This window comes from Macaca mulatta, chromosome 3 (genome assembly GCF_049350105.2).
Source record: "Macaca mulatta isolate MMU2019108-1 chromosome 3, T2T-MMU8v2.0, whole genome shotgun sequence".
NCBI lineage: Eukaryota > Metazoa > Chordata > Mammalia > Primates > Cercopithecidae > Macaca > Macaca mulatta.
The window spans coordinates 42,693,495-42,718,735 of NC_133408.1; the positions used below are offsets into that span (position 1 = coordinate 42,693,495).

A 25,241-nucleotide genomic window follows, 5' to 3' on the forward strand; every position below is an offset into this window, starting at 1 on the left:
TTTTTGATGTGTTGCTGAATCCGGTTTGCCAGTATTTTATTGAGGATTTTTGCATCGATGTTCATCAGGGATATTGGTCTAAAATTCTCTTTTTTTGTTGTGTCTCTGCCAGGCTTTGGTATCAGGATGATGTTGGCCTCATAAAATGAGTTAGGGAGGATTCCCTCTTTTTCTATTGATTGGAATAGTTTCAGAAGGAATGATACCAACTCCTCCTTGTACCTCTGGTAGAATTCAGCTGTAAATCCATCTGGTCCTGGACTTTTTTTGGTTGGTAGGCTATTAATTATTGCCTCAATTTCAGAGCCTGCTATTGGTCTATTCAGGGATTCAACTTCTTCCTGGTTTAGTCTTGGAAGAGTGTAAGCGTCCAGGAAATTATCCATTTCTTCTAGATTTTCCAGTTTATTTGCGTAGAGGTGTTTATAGTATTCTCTGATGGTAGTTTGTATTTCTGTGGGGTGGGTGGTGATATCCCCTTTATCATTTTTAATTGCGTCGATTTGATTCTTCTCTCTTTTCTTCTTTATTAGTCTTGCTAGTGGTCTGTCAATTTTGTTGATCTTTTCAAAAAACCAACTCCTGGATTCATTGATTTCTTGGAGAGTTTTTTGTGTCTCTATCTCCTTCAGTTCTGCTCTGATCTTAGTTATTTCTTGCCTTCTGCTAGCTTTCGAATGTGTTTGCTCTTGCTTCTCTAGTTCTTTTAATTGCGATGTTAGAGTGTCAATTTTAGATCTTTCCTGCTTTCTCTTGTGGGCATTTAGTGCTATAAATTTCCCTCTACACACTGCTTTAAATGTGTCCCAGAGATTCTGGTATGTTGTATCATTGTTCTCATTGGTTTCAAAGAACATCTTTATTTCTGCCTTCATTTCGTTATGTACCCAGTAGTCATTCAGGATCAGGTTGTTCAGTTTCCATGTAGTTGAGCGGTTTTGATTGAGTTTCTTAGTCCTGAGTTCTAGTTTGATTGCACTGTGGTCTGAGAGACAGTTTGTTATAATTTCTGTTCTTGTACATTTGCTGAGGAGTGCTTTACTTCCAATTACGTGGTCGATTTTGGAGTAAGTACGATGTGGTGCTGAGAAGAATGTATATTCTGTTGTTTTGGGGTGGAGAGTTCTATAGATGTCTATTAGGTCTGCTTGCTGCAGAGATGAGTTCAATTCCCGGATATCCTTGTTAACTTTCTGTCTCGTTGATCTGTCTAATGTTGACAGTGGAGTGTCGAAGTCTCCCATTATTATTGTATGGGAGTCTAAGTCTCTTTGTAAGTCTCTAAGGACTTGCTTTATGAATCTGGGTGCTCCTGTATTGGGTGCATATATATTTAGGATAGTTAGCTCTTCCTGTTGAATTGATCCCTTTACCATTATGTAATGGCCTTCTTTGTCTCTTTTGATCTTTGATGGTTTAAAGTCTGTTTTATCAGAGACTAGGATTGCAACCCCCGCTTTTTTTTGTTCTCCATTTGCTTGGTAAATCTTCCTCCATCCCTTTATTTTGAGCCTATGTATGTCTCTGCGTGTGAGATCAGTCTCCTGAATACAGCAGACTGATGGGTGTTGACTCTTTATCCAGTTTGCCAGTCTGTGTCTTTTAATTGGAGCATTTAGTCCATTTACATTTAAGGTTGATTGTTATGTGTGAACTTGATCCTGCCATTATGATATTAACTGGTTATTTTGCTCGTTAGTTGATGCAGTTTCTTCCTAGCCTCGATGGTCTTTACATTTTGGCATGTTTTTGCAATGGCTGGTACCGGTTGTTCCTTTCCATGTTGAGTGCTTCCTTCAGGGTCTCTTGTAAGGCAGGCCTAGTGGTGACAAAATCTCTAAGCACTTGCTTATCTGTAAAGGATTTTATTTCTCCTTCACTTATGAAACTTAGTTTGGCTGGATATGAAATTCTGGGTTGAAAATTCTTTTCTTTAAGAATGTTGAATATTGGCCCCCACTCTCTTCTGGCTTGTAGAGTTTCTGCCGAGAGATCTGCTGTTAGTCTGATGGGCTTCCCTTTGTGGGTAACCCGACCTTTCTCTCTGGCTGCCCTTAAGATTTTTTCCTTCATTTCCACTTTGGTGAATCTGGCAATTATGTGTCTTGGAGTTGCTCTTCTCGAGGAGTATCTTTGTGGCGTTCTCTGTATTTCCTGGATTTGAATGTTGGCCTGCCCTACTAGGTTGGGGAAGTTCTCCTGGATGATATCCTGAAGAGTGTTTTCCAACTTGGTTCCATTTTCCCCCTCACTTTCAGGCACCCCAATCAGACGTAGATTTGGTCTTTTTACATAATCCCATACTTCTTGCAGGCTTTGTTCATTTCTTTTTCTTCTTTTTTCTTTTGGTTTCTCTTCTCGCTTCATTTCACTCATTTGATCCTCAATCGCAGATACTCTTTCTTCCAGTTGATCGAGTCGGTTACTGAAGCTTGTGCATGTGTCACGTATTTCTCGTGTCATGGTTTTCATCTCTTTCATTTCGTTTATGACCTTCTCTGCATTAATTACTCTAGCCATCAATTCTTCCACTTTTTTTCAAGATTTTTAGTTTCTTTGCGCTGGGTACGTAATTCCACCTTTAGCTCTGAGAAATTTGATGGACTGAAGCCTTCTTCTCTTATCTCGTCAAAGTCATTCTCCGTCCAGCTTTGATCCGTTGCTGGCGATGAGCTGCGCTCCTTTGCCGGGGGAGATGCGCTCTTATTTTTTGAATTTCCAGCTTTTCTGCCCTGCTTTTGCCCCATCTTTGTGGTTTTATCTGCCTCTGGTCTTTGATGATGGTGATGTACTGATGGGGTTTTGGTGTACGTGTCCTTCCTGTTTGATAGTTTTCCTTCTAACAGTCAGGACCCTCAGCTGTAGGTCTGTTGGAGATAGCTTGAGGTCCACTCCAGACCCTGTTTGCCTGGGTATCAGCAGCAGAGGCTGCAGAAGATAGAATATTTCTGAACAGCGAGTGTACCTGTCTGATTCTTGCTTTGGAAGCTTCCTCTCAGGGGTGTACTCCACCCTGTGAGGTGTGGGGTGTCAGACTGCCCCTAGTGGGGGATGTCTCCCAGTTAGGCTACTCAGGGGTCAGGGACCCACTTGAGCAGGGAGTCTGTCCCTTCTCAGATCTCAACCTCCGTGTTGGGAGATCCACTGCTCTCTTCAAAGCTGTCAGACAGAGTCGTTTGCGTCTGCAGAGGTTTCGGCTGTATTTGTTATTGCCCTGTCCCCAGAGGTGGAGTCTACAGAGACAGGCAGGTTTCCTTGAGCTGCTGTGAGCTCCACCCAGCTCGAGCTTCCCAGCAGCTTTGTTTACCTACTTAAGCCTCAGCAATGGCGGGCGCCCCTCCCCCAGCCTCGCTGCTGCCTTGCCGCGAGATCGCAGACTGCTGTGCTAGCAATGAGGAAGGCTCCGTGGGTGTGGGACCCTCCCGGCCGGGTGTGGGATATGATCTCCTGGTGTGCCTGTTTGCTTAAAGCGCAGTATTGGGGTGGGAGTTACCCGATTTTCCAGGTGTTGTGTGTCTCAGTTCCCCTGGCTAGGAAAAGGGATTCCCTTCCCCCTTGCGCTTCCCAGGTGAGGCAATGCCTCGCCCTGCTTCAGCTCTCGCTGGTCGGGCTGGTCCGGCACTCCCCAGTGAGATGAACCCAGTACCTCAGTTGAAAATGCAGAAATCACCGGTCTTCTGTGTCGCTCGCGCTGGGAGTTGGAGACTGGAGCTGTTCCTATTCGGCCATCTTCTAAATATTACTTCTTTAAAAAAGGCCTATGGAGTCAGGCTGCCTGGGTTTTGCTAACTAGCTGTGTCATTTGGGGCAACTTTTTAAGCTTATGTAAACCTGACTTTCATCTATGAAATGGGATGACAAGGGGTCATGATCATCTCACAGGATCGTGCAAATGTGTGTGTAAAGTGCTTAGTTTGGTGCCTAACACATAGTAACTACTCAGTAAAGTTATTATTACACCATCATCATCATATTTAAATGTAAATATTAAGAGCTAATAAATTTGTAAAAGGTACTATACCTTTACCCCTTGAACCAAAGACTACTTTAGTTTTAAGTGGTTGGGTTAATTTATCACTTAAATATTGGCCTCTTGAATACCTTGAATTTCAATGGAACGTAGCCAGAGGATTTCATAATTGGACCGTTGCCTCTGGAAGTTGGAGCTTTGTTTGTTTGTTTGGTTTCACTTCCTACACTAAGCATGTGGCTGTGCACAACTTTATGATGACTTTTGGTACTGGGGAATCAAAGCTTCATTCGCTTTTTGGAGGAGATGACCTTATGCTGTATGAAGCACTCAGACTTCGTTAACTATGTACCATCCAGACAAGACCAGGTGCTTCCCATGGCAGCCTGTCCTTTTCTTATCTCTCTCATCAATCTAGCATGTTCCTTCTATTCCTCTTTATATTAGAACTTCTCTTTGAACAAGGAATGTTGTTTTGTCACTGCTAGGTCCCCAGCAATTAGTAATGCCTAGCACATACTAGGTGCCTCCTGAATGGTAATAAGTGATAATCTAGCAGTACACAAGATAAATCCGCAGGTTGAGATTTAGGCTGTGTGGTATGAAGGCTGCATTGGCAAACTTATTAAATCAATTTTGTTAATACAAGTTTAACATATCTTAGTAACTGACTTAGTTCAGGAATCATTTGCTGAGTGTCTTCTAGGCCAGACATTGGGGACAGAAAGGTAATAATATATGATCCCTGCCTCATGTGCAGGAAGTCTAGTGCGATGGACAGATGCGTGCTAATGGCTGCCATGGAATATGGTGAGTATTAAAGGGGCACCCTGTGTGTCCTTGGAGCATAGAGCAGGGCTTGTGTTCTGGGAACATGGGCTCCATGTGAAAACACAATTTAAATTCTCTTTTTTCTTTCTTTCTTTCTTTCTTTTTTTTTTTTTTTTTTTTTGAGACAGAGTCTTGCTCTGTGGTCCAGGCTGGAGTACAGTGGTGTGATCTCGGCTCACTGCAACGTGCTCCCCCCAGGTTCAAGCGATTCTCGTGCCTCAGCCTCCCAAGTAGCTGGGATAACAGGTGTGTGCCACCACGCCTGGCTAATTTTTGCATTTATAGTAGAGATGGAGTTTCACCATGCTGGCCGGGCTGGTCTTGGACTCCTGACATCAGGTGATCCTCCCGCCTCGGCCTTCCAAAGTTCTGGGATTATAGTCATGTATGTATTCATCCTTTTAAATATCTGCGGGTAGCATTTAACTTTAAATGGGTACTAATTAAACTATTGAATGACTTTAGTATGGATTGAATGACTTTGCTTGGGCCTCGTTTTTAATTTCCTTCATTAGAGAAAAAAAAAAAATGCAGGTTGAATATCCTGCTTTGAATATCATCCAAACTGCTTGGAATCAGAAGTGTCTCAGATTTTTTTCCTTTTTTGGATTTTTGAATATTTGCATTATACCTGCTGGTTGAGCATCCTGAATTCAAAAATCCAGAGTCTGAGCTGTTCCAATGAACATTTCATTGAGCATCACCTCGACACTCAAAAGTTGAGGATTTCAGAGTTTCTGGTTAGGGAGACTCATCCTGTATGGGTGCTGGGTTGTTGCAGGAGTTTTGGACCAGAGGTTGGGTGACTAGGCTTTGGTTTTCTCTTTGTTATTAAACAGGCTGTTTTATTCCATAATCTCAGCTTTAGATCCCCCGGTTGTCAAAGAAGGGAATGGGCCATCTGATGTTTAAGGCCTCTGTTCTGACTTGGAGACACCTGGCTTCAGTTCATCTTCCTTAGGAGTGGACAAAGAATATGGGGATTTTGAAATCGTTAGTCAACATCTACAGGGTCGTTGCAGCCTGGTTTTGGGTAAGGTCATCTTTAGTGAGCCCAGGGAGAAACAGTGGTTTAGCTGTCAGCTGAGAGGGGTAAGCGGTCCTATTAATTTTCCTCTGTGTTAGTGAAAGCATTGTTAAGGGTCACAGCGTTAGTGGAGCTGGCTGGAAAGAGGAGGGGAACTCACTGTTACAGGTTATATTGAATGTCTTTTCAGTCGCTAAATGCTTTTTATGATATGTTTTTCAGGATTTCAGTGTTGTATGATTTCTCTGTGTTAAGCACAGGAAATTTAACATCAGCAAAAAAGAATGCTCTTTCTTTCTTTTTTTTTTTTTTTCTTTGAGATGGAGTTTCGCTCTTGTCGCCCAGGCTGGAGTGCAGTGGCATGATCTCAGCTCACTGCAACCTCGGCCTCCTAAGTTCAAGCGATTTTCCTGCCTCAGCCTCCCGAGTAGCTGGGATTACAGGTGCCCGCCAGCATGCCCGGCTAATTTTTGTATTTTTAGTACAGATGGGGCTTTGCCATATTGGCCAGGCTGTTCTTGAACTTCTGACCTCAGGTGATCCTCCTGCCTCGTCTTCCCAAATTGCTGGGATTACAGCCATGTGCCGCGATGCCTGGCCTTGAATGTTCTTTCTATGGGAATCTACAAAAGCCAGCTTTTGAGTCTAGTGGCAGAAAACCTCTTCACTGTTTACCTGTGCTGTGTGCTGGGCTTCAAGCCCAGCTGAAAAAGCTGTAGTATTTTAGGTCAGTTGGCTGTCTTGGAGAACTTAATGAACAGTGGGCTGGAGTGATACTGTCAGAGTTCATGAGCGGTTTGAGGCTCTCAAAGCCTAGATACTGGGGTTGCACAAATACATCGGCTGGACTCACTATTTCTCTCGGGAGTCGGGAGGTGGAAAATGCTGTGATCTTACCTCTGCTCTTAATTTTACAGAGCTGTTACTAATGGTAAGAATGATTTCATATTTTTGTATTTTACTTCGTAATTCACAGAGAATTTTAAAATCCATGATCTGATTTTATTCCCTCAGCAGTTCTGTGAAAAAGGCAGAGCAGTTTTCATATCTTCTGTTTTCGCGTGATTCTCTTGTGGCTCACAGAAGCTAAGAGCCTTCACCAAGGTCATAGGGTGAATGAGTCGCAGAGCTGGGAGTAGAGGCTCAGGCTTCTAGGGACCCTGTTTCTTCCTGGAAGAGCTCGCTCTCCTGGCGCTATGCTCAGGTAACTGCGCATGCTCGGTTTGGTCTTTTGTAAATCCCTGCCCCATTTCGGGGGAGGTTCTTGGGAGGCTTCTATTCGTTTTGGAGCATTTAAGTATCTTGTCCTCTCTCCCTCTTCCCAGATGCATGGGCATTTCTGCAGGCCCCCAGGCTGGCCCTTGTGCGTGGGGGCGTCTCCTGCCTCCACGTTGTTTGCATGCCCCCTTCTGAAGGTGCTCTTCCCCGCATGGAGCCCCCTCGTGCCTGCCTCCACACTGCAGGCTGTTCGGTAAATGTTACTGACTCAGCATCGTTGTTTTCTAGAAATGGGACGGGGTATGGATGCCACGTTCTTTTCTGTGTGAAGTCTGCGATTGTATCCTCTTGCCTTCTCCGTGTGTGCTCCTTGAGGGTGTCGCTGTGCTGAGGTCATCTGTGTTCCCTAGGGCGCCTCCCTTGCAGTCTGGGCCGTAGCAGACATGCAGCCAGTGCTCATGGCCTAAATGAGAGGAAGACCAACAGAGCCATTAAATCTAGAAAATGACAAGTGAGGGGAAGGAATTTTTATTTAAGGCATGTGAAAAAGAAAATTTTTTAGAAAAATTGACCTGTTTCTCAACTGGAGTTGAATTTCAGCTCAGAAAAGCAGCTGTGTGCCCAGAGGGCTTTGGGATTTCAGTTTGTGACAGATGAATTGAATTTGTTGTTGTATGAATGTATTATCCTTTTGTGGTTTTATTAGGCCTTTCTCCCAAATGGAAATGATTTTTCTATAAAAGTCACACTTCCTTTTTGAGAAGTGTAACACTAATTGTATGGGATGGTCTCCCAAAAGATTACCTGCCAGGAACCAAACACACTGTCTCAGACTCACCGCCCCTAGTTTCTGCCTGTGCAGCTGCAAGGCAGAGAGGCACGCTCAAGCTGAAATCAAGACACATGTCTGCATCTTCTCTTTCTTGACTGCTGTTTCATCTCTGAGCTGGCCTGCCTTCAACGTCTAGGAGCTTGGTGGGTGTAGACACATTACGGTATGGAGGAGGGATATGGTGTTGCCACAGCCAGGAGGCTCGCTGAAGTCTCTGTTCTCTTCCTGCTCACTGCTCTGACTTTGTATAAGTCACATTTGTAGGGCTGTGCACAGCGGCTTACACCTGTAATCCCAGGACTTTGGGAGGCCGACCTGGGAGGATCTCTTGAGCCCAGAGTTTGGATCCAGTCTGGGCAACATGATGAAACCCCATCCCTAGAAAAAATAAAAATTAAAAAATTAGCCAGATGTGGTAGCTCATGCCTGTAATCCCAGCTACTGGAGAGGCTGAGGTGCGAGAATCACTTGAGCCTGGGAAGTCGAGGCTGCAGTGAACCATCATCATGCCACTGCACTCCAGCCTGGTCAGAGCAAGACCTTGTCTCAAAAAAAAAAACAAAAACAAACAAACAAAAACCCATTTGTAATAGTGGCAGTGGTTAACTTTTGAAAGTTTGGAGAAAAGTTCCTAAATAACCTGTGACCATGAACAACTTACTTAGCCTTTCTATGCCTCAGTTTCCTCATCTATGAAAAATGAGAGAATATGGTACTGATCTTACAGGATTTCAACGAGAACCAAACGAGATCAAACTCAGAGCCTGGCACCTCGTGAGTGCACACTCAATGTTATTATTTCAACAGTTTAGAGGAAAAAGAATGCTAATGGGTCATTATGACTAAACATAGTCTATCAGTGGCGTTACTCATGGCATTGGAAGGAACTTGAATTCCATATAGATAGTGTGATGGAGAAAGTATTTTGGGCATTGGCAGTATTGATTCAAAGAACAAAGGACGTGTCTGTCCTGTGTGGAGAGCCGTTTCCGCTTGTTTCTTTAAATGCTATGGGAAAAGCAGTCGACCTTGTGCTCTCTGCCAGACAGCTGCAGTCTCCGCGTATTGATTTGGCCAATGGTCGCTCTCCTGTCATCATGGCAACAGCAGTGGAAGGGACAGCTTGTCTTGATTTGCATTTTCGTGTGTTTGTGCTATTATAGACAATTACGACATGGAAGCCTGTTTATGGCAAGCTGGCAAATTCAGCAAAACATGGAAAAACCTGTTAGCACAGTTTGCACGTGTGCGGGCACAGAGCAGCCAAATAAACATACATGTTTTCCTGTATTTTAAAAACTCTGGGGAAAAAAAAAAGGAAAAGACATTAAACCATTGCCCAGATGGCTTATAGAGCTAGAGCTTTTTCCTTGAAGTACCTGAGTATGGCTGTCAGACATCTGAAACCCCAAGCCGTCTTAAAACATCATTTGGATGCTACCCCCTACCCACCCTTTTTTTCCATTTGTAAGGGACAAGGATCCAGGAAGGAAAGTATCAGCTTACAAAGGCTTTTGTTACAATTAGTTGTTCATGTTCTTTCTTTTGGTATCTTATTCTCTGTTTACATTTTATTTTTATTTTTATTTATTTTTTTTTTTGAGACAGAGTCTTCCTCTGTCACCCAGGCTGGAGTGCAGTTGCGTGATCTCGGCTCACTCCAACCTCTGCCTCCCAGGTTCAAATGATTCTTGTGCCTCAGCTTCCTGAGTAACTGGGATTACAGGTGTGTGCCACCACGTCCAGCTAATTTTTATGTTTTTAGTAGAGACAGAGTTTTGCCATATTGGTCAGGCTGATCTTGAACTCCTGAACTCAGGTGATCTGCCTGCCTCAGTCTCCCAAAGAGCTGAGAATACAGGTGTGAGCCACCGCGCCCGGCCGCTGTTTCCATTTTGTAACACTAGCGTCACCCCAGTGTAGGGTGGCTAGGGGTATTCTTCTTTCCTGTTTCCTGGTGTATTTTCCTCTACAGCATCGATCACTCTTTAACATACTTTTTGGTTGTCTGTCTCTACCTACAAAAATATATGTTCGCTGTTATATCACCAGTGTCTGGCATGTAGATAGTCAGTCAATATTTGTTGAATGAATGAATGAATGGGCTGAAAGAACCTTATTCTTCTTTCTTCTGTCACTTCACACCAAATGCTTTTGGAAAATGCTATGTGAACAGGGATCGTAAGCAGCAGAGGTTACACACATGGCTGTGGGATAGCCCATCATCCTCAGATACTTGTCTGGAAGGAGGTGGAGTACTTGAGTAGAAATGATACAAGATAACTTCTTCAGGAAATCAGCCAAGTGTCACAGCTTTTCACATAGGCGTGTGATGTTTGTGTATGTGTGTATGAAGAGCTGTCGTGGCCTAGAATCACAGGCCTTTAGATCCTTTGTACAGATAGAAAAGTAAAGGCCGAGGCCCAGGAGTGCTGCAGGCCACCGAGGTAGAGTCCCTGTCTGCCCTTCTCAGTGTCCGGTCACTTCTCACTGCACTCCCCTCTTTACTGCTAAAGCCACCTTCCCTGACTCTGAATGTGTAACCACGAGGGAGAAAATGTCCTCCAGGCTCACAGTTTGTGGAGAAAAAGCCCAGCAGCTGAAAATAATGTTCACAAAGTTTGTACCTAGAAAAAGTGGCCATTTCTATCATGTCTTTAAATTTCCCTGTTTCTCATACATTTTATAAGCAAGACAGTAGAAGGAGATTCGGGAACAGCAACTTTAGAACAAGGGGGGAAAAATCAAACCTAGAGCATTCAAGTTTCTGTTTTCTTCTCAGTTTAGGGCTGAGGCACTTTAGCTTCCTGTCTAAGGGACTACTCAAATCTGATTAGAAGCCATTGTGGGCTGGTAATTATCCATATTTTTAGGAAGACAAATGCAGCACCAACTCTGTTCTCTAATAGCAGGCTTATTAATTTTAAATTTACATGGCAGGAGAAGCAGATGTCGAGGTGGGATAAGAGTTCAGATGCTTGGTCATTGATAGCTTTTTACTTCCACGTATCACATGGGGATTTGGGACTCGGGAAGCCCGCTGAGAACTGATGACTATCTGTCCCCTGAACAGCTGGGTTCTTTTTCATCCTGAGCTCAGAAAGATCGCTCCTACTGCAGCCAGGGAAGACAGGTTGTTGACTGGTTAGAAATCATGGCAGGTTATTTTCTCGACCCGCAGTTCGCAGTTGGAAAGCAGAGCTATCAAAAAGTTGTCTTCTCTATTGTATTTCAAATCTGGGTGTTTAAAAAATTATGTAGGCAAATTAAGCATTTCTTTAATGGTAGTTGTGTGTGTGCTTGATGCGAATGAGAGGTGCATTCCCTTGTAAAATCCCTGGGACTTAATAGGAAGATGTGAGCCTTAGAACAGAAGTTGGTTTTCTAGATGATCACGTAGACATGATGCTGAGCACCAAAGATGTTGATTGAAACGATTTAAAAAGAAATTTGTCTGAGTTCAGATTTTACACCAATATTTAGAAAATCAGCAAAAGAACTTGGAGGAATGTTCTCAGGCATCCTGTTCAGCCCCCTGCCCACATTGTCATAAAATCCGAGTGTGCGTACAGGGAGGCGCATTCCTTTCTGTTCTCATGACAGGTCCTTCCCTGGCTCTGCACCTGCCTGTCATGCGTGTCCCTGTGAAGAGACCACCAAACAGGCTTTGTGTGAGCAATAAAGCTTTTTAATCACCTGGGTGCAGGCGGGCTGAGTCCGAAAAAGAGAGTCAGCGAAGGGAGAAAAGGGTGGGGCCCTTTTATAGGCTTTGGGTAGGTAAAGGAAAATTACAGTCAAAGGGGGGTTGTTCTCTGGCTCTGGCGGGCAGGAGTGGGGGTCACAAAGTGCTCAGTGGGGGAGCTTTTTGAGCCAGGATGAGCCAGGAAAAGGAATTTCACAAGATAATATCATCCCTTAAGGCAAGGACCGGCCATTTTCACTTCTTTTGTGTTAGAATGTCATCAGTTAAGGTGGGACAGGGCATTTGCACTTCTTTTGTGATTCTTCAGTTACTTCAGGCCATCTGGGTGTATACGTGCAAGTCACAGGGGATGCGGTGGCTTGGATTGGGCTCAGAGGCTTGACATTGCCCTTTTCCCTACCTCCCCTACCTTTTCCCTCCTGTGTGGTTCTCTCACAAAGTGAATGGCCTCAACCACAGCTTCTCTGCAGCTGCATCAGACTGTGGGGACAGGAGTGGTGGCTGCTGCAGGGCCTGCTGTCCCCACGGAGCCCAGTCTTGCTTGCCGCTGCAGGCTGGTGATCATTTTGTACCTCAAGTATGTAATTCTACAGAACGAGAGCCAACATGCTGGGGATGGAGGCGTCTTTATCACGGTGCTCTGCATATTTTAATCTTGGGTAGAAAGTATGGAAAAGTATGGGATACATGTGGTTTGATGTCAGAAGGACGTTGTGAACTTGATGTGGACTGAGGATATTCAGGTGCAACAGGCACCGCGGCTTCATTAAATGAGACTTCTCCATCTCCCTGCCAGGCACGCACAGGTGTATGGCCACATCTTATGTGTTATCCTTATTCTAGAGTGCGCCTTGTCGTCATGCTTAAAGTTACATGATGATATTCTGCCTCATAGAGTAGGTCCCAAACCTCATTCAACACAGAAATGTACTCTTGCTATTCTACACAGAAAGCACTTTCATATACCAAGTGGGAGAGCAGTCCTAAAATCTGGGCTGGAATCACAGAAGGAAGGCTTTGGGAAGCAACAGATTCCCTAGTCCAAAGCTGGTTTTTGATGAACCTAGAAACAGGACCAAGAGAAGTGAATTTGCCTAAGGCCCTGACAGTGTCTCAAGGTAGCATTTGAACCTAGCAGTTTCTTGACCTATTTCTTTAAATGATTAGTCATGCTTCCTCTGATTCCTATATAAACGTATTCCTCATTCATTCTTTTGTTTCAGTGAATTATTGCAGTGCTACCCCATGACAGTATTTGAGTCAAAATGTGGCAGTGTTTATCCCTTTCCAAGGTTTTTAGTTGCACAGGTTTTCAAAGTTGTGCTAACAGTTTCTTGTTGGTTGCAAGGTGTCCTTTCAGAAGCCAATTGTGTGGTGTATTGATGTTGATTGTTGGAGGTAGTTTGGTTAGAACGTACTTCGAGTGGCTGGTGTGGGCCTGGGGGACAGTGACAGCTGCCTGCTTCATGGGCAGAGATGAAGTAATTGCTTCCTGGGAAGTACCATCCTCCTGGCCACACTCTCCAGCCCATTTCAGTTGTGTTGGTTTCCTCGCATCTGCACGTTTCTGGCTTCATGTGAGTCTCATTTATTTTAGCCTATGACTTCAGGCTGTGGGGAAGAATGGCCATTTTAGCACAGAGATGCACACAAAGGAACAACTGGCTAAATGTGAGAGAAGACATTCTTGGGGGGGGTTTCATTTCTTTTATTCTGTAACAGGCAGTCTGGGGAGCATTCTGGACACGTGACCTGCGCTGTCACAGTTCCTCCTTGCAGGATCGCAGATGTTTGGAGATTGTAGTGATAACTGTTATCATTGAGAATGTCATCCTCTCAGGCTCTAATAAGGCAGGATTTATTCAGTGTTAATTTGTTAAAGACAACTGTATTTCTAGCCAAATCCATGGTAGACGTTTCTCCTGGCAGTGTTGCTGGGGGTATTCCCGTGGCTTAGTCTTAGGGAAGCACACGCCTTTAAATACTGCTGAAGAGAACCCAAAGCGCACCGGAGCACTTTTGCCTTACGGGGTGTTAGTCACTGATACACATCTCAGTCAGACCTGATGGATTCTTGACCCCTTCCTTTCTTAATTTTTTAATTTTATTTTTAATTTTTGTTTTTTAAGAGCACAACCCCTCAGGTGGCCACCATGAATCTCTGGTGTTTTCAGCTGGTTGAAGCCTATTTGCCATGTCTCGTTCAAACATATTCGAAACCTGATGATGCTTCCCTCGGTTGTTCTGCTGTGTGACCTCCGCGCCCGCAGGGTTCAAGAGTGTCAGAGCTGGGAGCCGCCTTCACAACTACCAGGGTTTCCGGAACCTCCTTTATCTAGCCCTGGTGACGGAAGAGATGTCATCAGAGGTGAAGGCTTATTGGTTTACATGCCATTGATAATGAACGAGGAGGTTTTCTTTTATATAAGGGGAGCTTCTTATAATGTGCTTTAGTAGGGTAAAGAAGCTTTTGAGGTTTGCTTTCTCTGGAAGGATAATTTGTGATCCTGCCCTTGCTTTCAACAAAAATATAATTTGCATACCAGTGCATGTTGTGTTACTGAGCACTGGCTGACAAATGGTTCTTAACTCGTCATTCACTCAGTCATTCTTTCTTGAATGGCATATGTATGCCAACCGTAGTAGGAACTTGCTAGGCTCTAGGACTAACCCTTATGAAACGGGGGTCCTGGGGGAAGCAAATGCATATAACTATAAACATTTGTGGGGATATCAGAGGGGGTGCCTATAGGTGCAATACTTCGTTCATTCATTGTCCCATCTAGGAGATTTTGTGTCTTAGCAGCGTGTTCCACAGCAACACATCCCTGTATCAAAACATTCACCATATTATTTTGAAATTCTCTGCTTAGGTATGTATTTTTCCCACTAAGTTTAGAACTGGTTAAGGACAGGCTATGGGGTACGTAATATATGTACTCACACACACACAGATATATATATTACCATAGTAAATATACAATATAGATTTATATATACACACACGTATATATTTCTCCCTCTCTATATATACACAAAACACACACACACACATATATACACACACACATATATATGAAATACACACACACACACACACACTTCTGCCAAGCACAGAAAGTCAAAACTAGGCAAGGGTTCTTTAAGTGTTCATGAAAAAATAGATGTGCTTAGCTAAGAGCGTCCTTAAGTTGCCAGGGGAAATACAGGATGGATTCACAAAGGGAGATTTTTTTTCTTTCTTTCTTTAACTCTTTTTTTTTTTTTTTTTTTTTTTTAGACTGAGTCTGGCTCTGTTGCCCAGGCTGGAGTGCAGTGGCCGGATCTCAGCTCACGGCAAGCTCCACCTCCCGGGTTTACGCCATTCTCCTGCCTCAGCCTCCCGAGTAGCTGGGACCACAGGCGCCCGCCACTTCGCCCGGCTAGTTTTTTTTGTATTTTTTAGTAGAGATGGGGTTTCACCGTGTTAGCCAGGATGGTCTCGATCTCCTGACCTCGTGATCCGCCCGTCTCGGCCTCCCAAAGTGCTGGGATTACAGGCTTGAGCCACCGCGCCCGGCCTCTTTCTTTAACTCTTGAATTCGAAATAATCCAGACTTATTGAACAGTTGCAAAAATAGTACAGAGAATTCCCGTATCGTCTTCCCTCAGATTCCCCAAACATTTCACCCCATTTGCACTTTCTTTTTCTCTTTCTGTGGATATAATTTTTTTTTTTCTGAAATGTTTGAGAGTGGAAGGTAGAATGCAGGGCAGGGTGAAAGGCGGAAGGAGAGAGTTGGGTTGGGAGGCTGTTTTTTTTTTAACCTTCTGAGATGGAGTTTCGCTCTTGTCATCCAGGCTGCAGTGCAATGGCACGATCTCGGCTCACTCTAACCTCTGCCTTCTGAGTTCAAGTGATTCTCCTGCTTCAGCCTTCCGAATAGCTGGGATTACAGGCACCCACCACCATGCTCGGCTAATTTTTTGTATTTTTAGTAGAGGGGTTTCACCATGTTGGCCAGGCTGGTCTTGAACTCCTGACCTCTGATGATCCACCTGCCTTGGCCTACCAAAGTGCTTGGGATTACAGGTGTGAGCCACTCTGCCTGGCGATTGGGAGGCTTTTACAGTAACCCAGAGCGCTATGATGAGGGCTGGACGTGGTTGGAAATGATGAGGAAGGTGAGAAGGTGAGAAGGTCTGGCATTTATTTTGAAAGGAGAGTCTCTCTCTTGGATGACAAGAGAGAGAAAAAGAAGTTTTAAGGATGATGTCAAGGATTTTGGCCTGAGTAACTGGAAGGCTAGAGATGCTGTTATTGGGATCGGGAAGACTATGGGAGGAGTGGGTTATAGCAGGAGGAATCAAAAGTGCATTTTGGGCATGCTAAATTTGAGGTCTAAAAAGAGATGTAAAGAAGTGTTGGCTGGACGCGATGGCTCACCCCTGTAATTCCAGCATTTTGGGAGGCTGAGGCGGGCAGATCACCTGAGGTCAAGAGTTCGAGACCAGCCTGATAATTATTAAAATTGATCATTGATGTTTACTAATTAATCATATTATTGCTCCTAATATCGAGGGAGTGTACACCTACCTGTGATGTTGTTCCTAATATCCAGGGACAGAGAGCATGATCTTAGTTTTAATATCGCAGTAGGTGTACACTCACACTGTGACACTGATCCTAATATCCAGGGAGTAAAGTATGACATGATTCCCAACATAGCAATGAATGGACAGTCACCCGGTGATATTGCTCCTAATACTCATGGAAGAAGCGTATGATATTACTCCCAATATCACAGGGAGGGTACAGCTCTTCTGTGATATGGTTCCTAGTATCTGGAGGGGGAGAGGATGATAATAATTCCAGTATCGTAGGCAGTGTTCACCCGCCCTGTGATATTGTTATTAATATCCTGGAAGGGAGAGGATATGACTCCCCATAGAGCAGGAGGCGTACATCCTGGGATATTATTCCTAATATCCATGGAGAGGAGAGGCTGATATTACTCCCAATATGGCCGTGGGTGTACATCCATCCTGTGATATTCTTCTTAATATTCCAAGGCTGAGAGGTTGATATTACTCCCAGTATCGCAGACACTGTAGACCCCCGTGTGATACTCTTCCTGCTACCCGGAAGGGGAGAAGATGGTATTAATCCCCATATCACGGGAGGTGAACACCCACTCTGCTATCTTTCCTAGTATGCAGGGGGAGAGAGGATAATATTATTCCCAATATTGCAGAAGATGTACACGCCCCCCCATGATATTGTTCTTAATATTCCAAGGCACAGAAGACGATATTACTCCCCATATCACAGAAAGTATACACCCCCCAGTGATGTTGTTCCCATGATCCAGGAGGGAAGAGGATGATATTACTTTTTTTTTTTTTTTTGAGATGGAGTCTCGCTCTGTCGCCCAAGCTGGAGTGCAGTGGCCGGATCTCAGCTCACTGCAAGCTCCGCCTCCCGGGTTTACGCCATTCTCCTGCCTCAGCCTCCCAAGTAGCTGGGACTACAGGCGCCCGCCACCTCGCCCGGCTAGTTTTTTGTATGTTTCAGTAGAGACGGGATTTCACCGTGTTAGCCAGGATGGTCTCGATCTCCTGACGTCGTGATCCGCCCGTCTCAGCCTCCCAAAGTGCTGGGATTACAGGCTTGAGCCACCGCGCCCGGCCCTCGGATGATATTACTTTCAACCCCTGCACCCTGCAATGCTCTCACCCTGCAACACCAACACCCAGCTGAACCTGACATGGAACCAGAGGTGCTGGCTGGGGGTGTTCATTGCTTCTCTTTTCTCCCTTGCCAGACTCAGTAGAGGAAGCTGAGACCGAGCAGCCACAGGAACAAGGTGGGTTTTGCGCGTGGCTCAGGCTTCCTCTGGTTGTGAGCTGGGCCTTGGGGTAACGCGGGGGGTGGTGACAGAGCTGAGTACGGTGGGCATTGGATGCGACAGTCACCCCTCTGTGGTGTGGGCTGGGGGCTTGGAGGATGTCGCCTGAGGTGGGCCTGAACCTCCCGTCTACTCTGGCACTGGAGGCCGTGGGGTCCCACACTTCTTCCAATGAACATGCTGACCCCCGCCTGGTCCCCGACCGAGGTGGGGCATCCTTTCCACTGCTGGGGCCCACATATAGCTGTGGGTTCCTTCTTCATGACCTGGAGAAGCTGCAGTTCACCCTGTGCTCTGCCTCAGAGATGGGAGGCCACACTGCCCTCAGCGGGTAGCAGAATTCAGAGCCTTAGGTTGCAGGGGCCTCAACTGATGTCCCTGAAAGGTCTGCTCCTTCCTGAGGGGCTGATTCAGGGAGGCCCTCCCGTCTCCCCTCTGCGGCTCTGTCTCTTCCCCTCAGGGTCCACATGTGGACAGCCTGGTGATGTGGACCCACCAAGGGCTCTTGGAATTTCCCGGGGAATGGGATCCATCCCAGTACATTTGGGATGCAGGCACAAGGTTCCAGAGGAGGCCCGGGAAGCCAGTGGGGAAGGGAAGGTTGTTGTAGGTTTGCCTCAGGGAGGGGGTGGTTCCACCCTCTGCCAAAGTCTCTGGAGCAAAGGCACGTGGCTCTCCAGCTGCCCCGGAGGCCAGGGTAGTGGCTGGGAGGGGCTGTGTGCAGAGTGTGCCAGGCCCCACCCACAAATGGGGCTTGTAGGGTCCTGGGGTGGCAGAGACTGAGCGTAGGAATGTGAGCTTCAGGCCACAGAAGCCACAAAAGGGTGAGTGGCGTGATGGTGGGGCAGCACTTGGCCCCGGGTTAGGGAAGTCTCTTTAGTCTAGAACCAGAGGGTTGAGAGGATTTAGTCAACTAATAGGTGGTGGCTGAGGGGCTGGTGGTGGAGGGGGGGCTGGTGATGTAGCCTGTGTGAAGGCCCAGGGTTGAGGGAGTGGGGGTGAGTGAGCGAGGATGAGTGGGGTGTGAGTGCTGGTGAGCGGAGGTTTGATGGGGTGAGTGAATGAGAGTGTGAGCGGGGATGAGTGGGGTGTGAGTGGGGGTGAGTGAATGGGGTGTGAGTGAACAGGAGTGTGAGCGGTGATGAGTGGGGTGAGTGAGTGGGGTGAGTGAGTGGGAGTATGAGCGGGGGTGAGTGAGCAGGGCTTATGCAGGGAGGTGCAGAGTTGAGAGCGGGTGGGTTGGGTGCTGGATGGTGAGAAGCTCTTCTGGAGAGCTAAGCAGGGCCTGGGGCCTCAGGCTGTGGCTTGGCCTTTTCCCCAAGAGCACTGGGGAGCCATGGGGTGCTATCGAACAGTCACTGCAGACTGAGCAGTGAACGGACAGTAGGTGGGCAGGGCTGTCCAAAATCTAGGCCACAGGGGATAGATGAGGAAGTTGAGTCCAGGGAAATGGCTGAGTCGAGGGATACTGTTGAGTCCCCTCTGCCTTGCAGCGCTTTGTCATGGCATAGTGAGACCACTCAGAGGTGCCTCCTGTGGCCTGGACCAGAGCCCCAGGGGCTGTGACCAAACCTGCCCATTTCCCAGCACAGGCCTGGCACCCACTCCTGGCCCTAGGAGGGATGAGATTTTGGAAAGGACCGTGTGAAGGGGCCCTGGTCCCACATATCTGCCCAAGGAGGGGTGGGGGGTTCTGACCCAGGCTTCTTCCCCAGGGGCATTCTCTGACTGGAAGGAGACCCTCCAGGAACCCAGCGCCCCAGCCCCCACTGCAGCCTCCGGTTGCTCCTGGCACAACAGCCTGTGACACCTCCTCCTACGAGGCCCTCCCCGGGGTGCTGGGGGATTCAGACTCGGAAATGCAGGCCAGGGAACGGGGACCATGCTTCCCTGTCTCCCCACCCTGCGCTGAACGGTCGAGGAGACCGAGGGCGGCGCTGATACCCCACATGCTTACTTGGGGTCATTTTTGAGTCACTTTCAGTAGTTTGTGTCCTTCTAGGAGTGTGGCTGTTGTGTCTGGATGGTCTGATTTCTTGGTGTACAATTGTTCGTGGTGTTTTCATGGTATCCTTTTATTTCTGTCAGGTCAGCAATAATGTTTCCTCTTTCATTTCTGATTTTAGAAACTTGGGCTTTTAATTATTTATTTATTTATTTTTATTAAAGATGGGGTCTCATCATGTTCCCCCAGGCTGGTCTTCAATGCTGGCCTCAGCGATCCTTCCACTTCCGCCTCACAAAGTGCTGGGATGACAGGCGTGCGCCATGGTGCTCAGTCTCTGATTTTAGTCATTTGTGTCCCATCTTTCTTTTCTTGGTTAGTCTGGTGAAATATTTGTCAATTTTGTTATTATTTTCAAAAAACCCACCTTCGGTTCTGTTGATTATGTCTTGTTTTTCCATTCTCTGTATTTTTACTTCCCATCTCCACTCTCACGTTTATTATTTTCTTCCTTTTATTCACTTTGCGTTTAGTTCTTTTTCTAGTTTCTCAGGGCGGAAGGTTAGGTTTTTGATTTGAGATTTTTCTTCTTTCTTTGAATGTAGACATTTGCAGTTATAAATTTCCCTTTCAGCACTGCCTTAGCTGCATCTTGGAATTTTTGATACGCTGTGCTTTTTTTTTTTTTTAAGACAGAGTTTTGCTCTATTGCCCAGGCTGGGGTGCAGTGGTGCAATCTTGGCTCACTGCAACTTTTACCCAGATTCAAGCCATTCTCATGCCTCAGCCTCCCGAGTAGCTGGAATTACAGATGTTTGTGCACCACCACCCCCCCCCCGCCTAATTTTTTTTTTTTTTTTTTTTTTTTTATAGAGACAGGATTTCACCATGTTTCCCAGGCTGATCTCAAACTCCTGGACTCAAGCGATCCTCCCGCCTCAACTCCCACAGTGCTGGGATGAGAGGCGTGAGCCACCGCGCTGGCCCGGGCTGTACATTTGTTTGCATTCTTCTCCAATTAGTTTTCGGTTTCCCTGATGGTCTCTTTGACTCACTGGTTGTTTAGGAGTGTGTAATTTCCACATATTTTTGAATTTCCCACATTTCCTTCACTGTCGATTTCGAGTGTTCGTGCCAGTACAGCTGAAGAACACCTCTGCTTTGGTCTCAGTCCTTCTCCATTCACTGAGGCTCATTTTGTGGCCTGGCACATGGTCCGTCATGGGGAATATCCCATGGGTGCTCGAGAGGACGGTGTATTCAGCTGTTGTTGGGTGGCGTGTGTGACAGATGTCCATTCGGCGTACCTGGTTTCCTGTATTAATCTCCGGAACGTTTCTCACACTAGAAAATCAGAAGCTTTCCACTGTTCCCAGCGCCCTGGCTTTGGGAGAGGCCAGTGAGCCTGTGGCTTGGGAGCCTGGTTGCATGAGAGAAGCATGTGTGGGAACGCCAGGGGCCGGCTTTGAACCCCATTCCCCCAACATGATGCCGTGTGTGGCAGACATGACGCTTGGCTTTGCTCTCTGCGAGTTCCATCTGTGACAGGGGCTACTTGTGCCCCTGGCCTCATCAGCTCAGGCTGAAGGTGGCCCTGGTCCTGACCAGAGGGACTTTGTGAAGCAGAAATAGATGGCCTGGTGCAGGGGCCGAGCCTGGCCAGGATCTCAGCCCTGGGAGTTGTAAAGAAGGCCGGCCTGTACCATGAGCATCTGTACCAAGCTGTGCCCATGTCACGGTGTGCTTGGCATCTGCCCTTGCACAGGTGCATGGCCTGTCTGCGCTCAGGCTCCCCGCCTATGGGACCCAGGCTCACAGAGGTGAAAGAGGCAAGCATGGCGCAGGGGCCTCCGAGAACAGCCAGCCTCGCTTCAATGCTGGGAGACTAACATCTTCCATTTTGTCTTCTGCCCAGGCCAGCTGCGGGCCGTCCAGTGGCTGTGCTACTTCTACAGCGTCATCATGCCCAGGAAGGCCCAGTGTGTCATCTACCACAAGCTCCAGCTCTCCCTGACCCACAAAGTGGCCGACAAGGTGCTGGAGGGGCAGATCCTGGAGACCATCAGTCAGCTCTACCTGTCGCTGGGCATGGAGTGGTAAGGGCTGGCTTTGCAGTGGTGGAGGTGGGGGCGGGCAGGGCAGGGAGGGGGGCACAGGGAAGCTGGCTCAGGGCGCCATCAGCCCCTCTCCTTTTGATCATTTGGTTCTTTGGCATCAGATGCTTTGAGCTGGTGGGCCTGGGGTCGTCCCAGGACTGCTGCTGGCCCGTGAGTCCCAGCTTGAGCCTCCCTTGTTGGGTCAAAGGTCATCTCAACCCCAGCAGAGGCAGTACATGCACTCTGGGCTGTTCTTCCTATTATGGTGGCTTTTGTCATCTGATCTTTGCCTGCCCTGAATCTTCACTCCTGGCCTTCATCTGTCCCCTTAAATGTGACCACAGCAGCCACCTGTGGCTTCTCTCCCACAGAAGACAAAGCCAGTTGTGTCACCTCCTTCCCTGGGGCAGGGTTTCAAGGTCTCACGTCCCATATGTGGCCTACTCCCCTTCCCCCAATCATCCTGATCTGGTGGGGTAACCATGGCCCTGGCCACCCCACCCATAGGGCCCAGTGACATTGCTGCAGTCACACCCCCTCGAGTGTTGGACTTACTGAGAGAGCAGGGAAGGAGCCAGATTCCATGGGGACCTGGGAGACTGGCTCCAGTCTTGGCCTCAGGTTCACAGAAGGAAAATGGGCCAGTGTGCTAGAGCTATGCTTCGCAAAGTGTAGTCCCTGGACCAGTAGAGCAGCATCCATGTCACCTAGGAGTTTGTGGCAAGTGGGAGTTCTAGGGCCTGCCCCAGGCCTGTGGAGCCGGAAGCTCTGGGGGCAGGGCCAGCAAGCTATAAGGACAGGCCTCCGGGTGACTGTGATGCCTGCACACCTTGAGAATCATCGGCCCAGATAGCCTCTGAACACTAACGGCTCCTGGTGCATCTGGAGAAGACACAGGCCATGTCTGGGAGGCAGGGGAGATGGACTAGCACACTCCTCCTGCCACAGGGCAGCATGATGCTTGATTCCCTCAGAAGGATGTCCTTCATCTTTTCCATGCCGTGTGTGTTCACCCTGGCCCTCCCAGCAGCCTGGGAAGGGCAGAACACTGCACACACAAGAGGGCTGTTCCCAATCTGCACATTCCAGTTCATCTGTCGCCAGACCCACGGGAGGAGGCAAACTGGTTCCAGGAGGATGAGAGCCCTTGTTCTGACACCTGCGTCTGATTCCAGGGCCTACAAATCCGCTCTGGACTACACCAAACGAAGTCTGGAGATTTTCATTGACCTCCAGAGGAAAGAGGAGGCGGCGCATGCCTGGCTGCAAGCAGGGAAGATCTATTACATCCTGCGGCAGAGCGAGCTGGTGGATCTGTACATCCAGGTGAGTGACAAGGGATGTGGGAGGACCCCTGTGCTGTTCACTCTCTGTCCATCCACCCATCCATTCATCCTTCCATCATCTATCTGTTTACCTGCTCATCCTTCTATCCATCAATCCATCATCTATCCATCATCTTCCCATACACCTGTGGGTCCTTCCATCCATCCATCCATCCTTCCATCATCCATCCATTCACCTGTTCATCTTTCCATGCAACCATCCATTCATTCACCTCTCCATCCATCTATTCACCTGTTCGTCCATCCATCCATCCATCCATCCTTCCATCTTTCCATCATCCATCCATCATTCTTCTGTTCACCTCTTGGTCCGTCCATCCTTCCATCTTTCCGTTATCCATCCAACCATCTTCCATCCATCCATGATCCATCCATTCACCTGTCCGTCCATCCATCCATTCATTCATCATCCATCCTTTTATCATCCATCCATCCATTCACCTGTTCATCCATCCCTCCATCCATTCTTCCATCCTTCCATCATCCATTCACCTGTTCATTCTTCCATCCATCCATCATCCATCCATCTTTCCATCATTCATCCACTCGCCTGCTCATCCTTCCATCCATCCATCCTTCTATCATCCATCCATTCACCTGTTCATCCTTCCATTCATCCATCCATCCGTGCATCCATCATTCATTCATTCCTTTATCATCCGTTCATTCAGCCACCATCCATCCACCTGTTCATCCATTCATCCATCCATCCTTCCATCATCCATCCATTCACCTGTTCATCCTTCCATCCATCCATCCATCCATCCATCCATCCATCCATTCAACCATATATCCATCCATCCATCTACTCATCTCCTGTTCATCCTTCTATCCATCCATTTATCCATTCATTCATCCATCCTTCCATCCATCCGTCTTTCCATCATCCATCCATTCATCTGTTCATCCTTCCATCCATCCATCATCCATCCTTTTATCATCCATCCATTCACCTGTTCGTCCATCCATCCGTCCATTCATCCTTCCATCAACCATCCATTCACCTGTTCATCTTTCTATCCTTCCATCCATCCACCATTCATCCATCCACCATTCATCCATCTGTCCATTTATCCATTCATCTGTTTATCTTTCCATCCATCATCCATCCATCTGTCCATCCCTCCATCCACCATTTATCCATCCTTTTATCCATCCATTCACCTGTTGTTCCATCCATCTGTCCATCCTTCCATCATCCATCCATTCACCTGTTCATCCTTCCATCCATCCATCCTTCATCCATCCATCCATTCAACCATATATCCATCCATCCATCCACTCATCTCCTGTTCATCCTTCCATCCATCCATTTATCCATTCATCCATCCATTCATCTGTTCATCCTTCCATCCATCATCCATCCATCCATCCTTTTATCATCCATACTTCATCCATTTATCATCCATCCATTCACCTGTTCATCCATCCATCCGTCCATTCATCCTTCCATCAACTATCCATTCACCTGTTCATCTATCCTTCCATCCATCCACCTGTTCATCCTTCCATCCATCCACCATTCATCCATCTGTCCATTTATCCATTCATCTGTTCATCTTTCCATCCATCCATCATCCATCCATCTGTCCATTCATCCATCCGTCCATCCCTGCATCCATCATTTATCCATCCTTTTATCTATCCATTCACCTGTTGTTCCATCCATCTGTCCGTTCATCCTTCCTTCCATCCATCATCCATCCACATATCTATTTATCCATCATCTATCCATGCTTCCATCATCCATCCATCCACCTGTTCATCCATCCATTCTTCCATCATCCATCCACCCACCTATCTACCTATTAATCCATCCCTCCATTCATCTATCTGTCCATTTGTTTATCCATACATTCGTCTATCCACCATCTATCCATCCACATGTACATACATCATCTATCCTCCACCCATCCATACATTATCTACCCACCCATACATACATACAGACATACACACATCATTCCATCCATCCATCCATCCATCCATGCATCCAAGCATTAATCTAGCCACACGCCCATCCATCCATCCATGTGTCTACATCTTCTCATCCATTCATTCATCCATCCACTCATTCCTAAACCACTGCTGAGCACCTGTTGTGTGCCTTTTCCCTCCCTCCAACTGGTTCCCTCACATCCTCCCCCAGTGGCCAGCATCTTTTCCCTGAGGGCAGAGGCGTGGCCCCTCACAGTGCACAGCATCTGCGGGTATACAGCACATGCTCAAATAATGCGACCACTCAGTTAACACACAGAACTTGCTCCAAGCGACACGTGGCACATCTCCTTACAAAATGAATCTATCATAGTGACTGTTTTCAGAGGCTTTCCCAAACACAGTGTGATCTGGAACAAATTGTGAAGCCCACGAGCCTGGTGAAGT

The 25,241-nt window shown here is 46.9% G+C and overlaps 1 long non-coding RNA gene across 1 annotated transcript in view; it reads left to right on the top strand.

Moving 5' to 3' along the window:
• The window catches only part of LOC144339693 (uncharacterized), a 49,033-nt gene extending 25,846 nt beyond the window's left edge, over positions 1-23,187 (top strand). The window contains exon 2 of the long non-coding RNA XR_013415012.1: positions 21,330-23,187. This is a non-coding gene — a long non-coding RNA (uncharacterized LOC144339693). The remainder of the gene's footprint in view (positions 1-21,329) is intronic.
• The last annotated feature ends 2,054 nt before the right edge of the window (positions 23,188-25,241 follow it).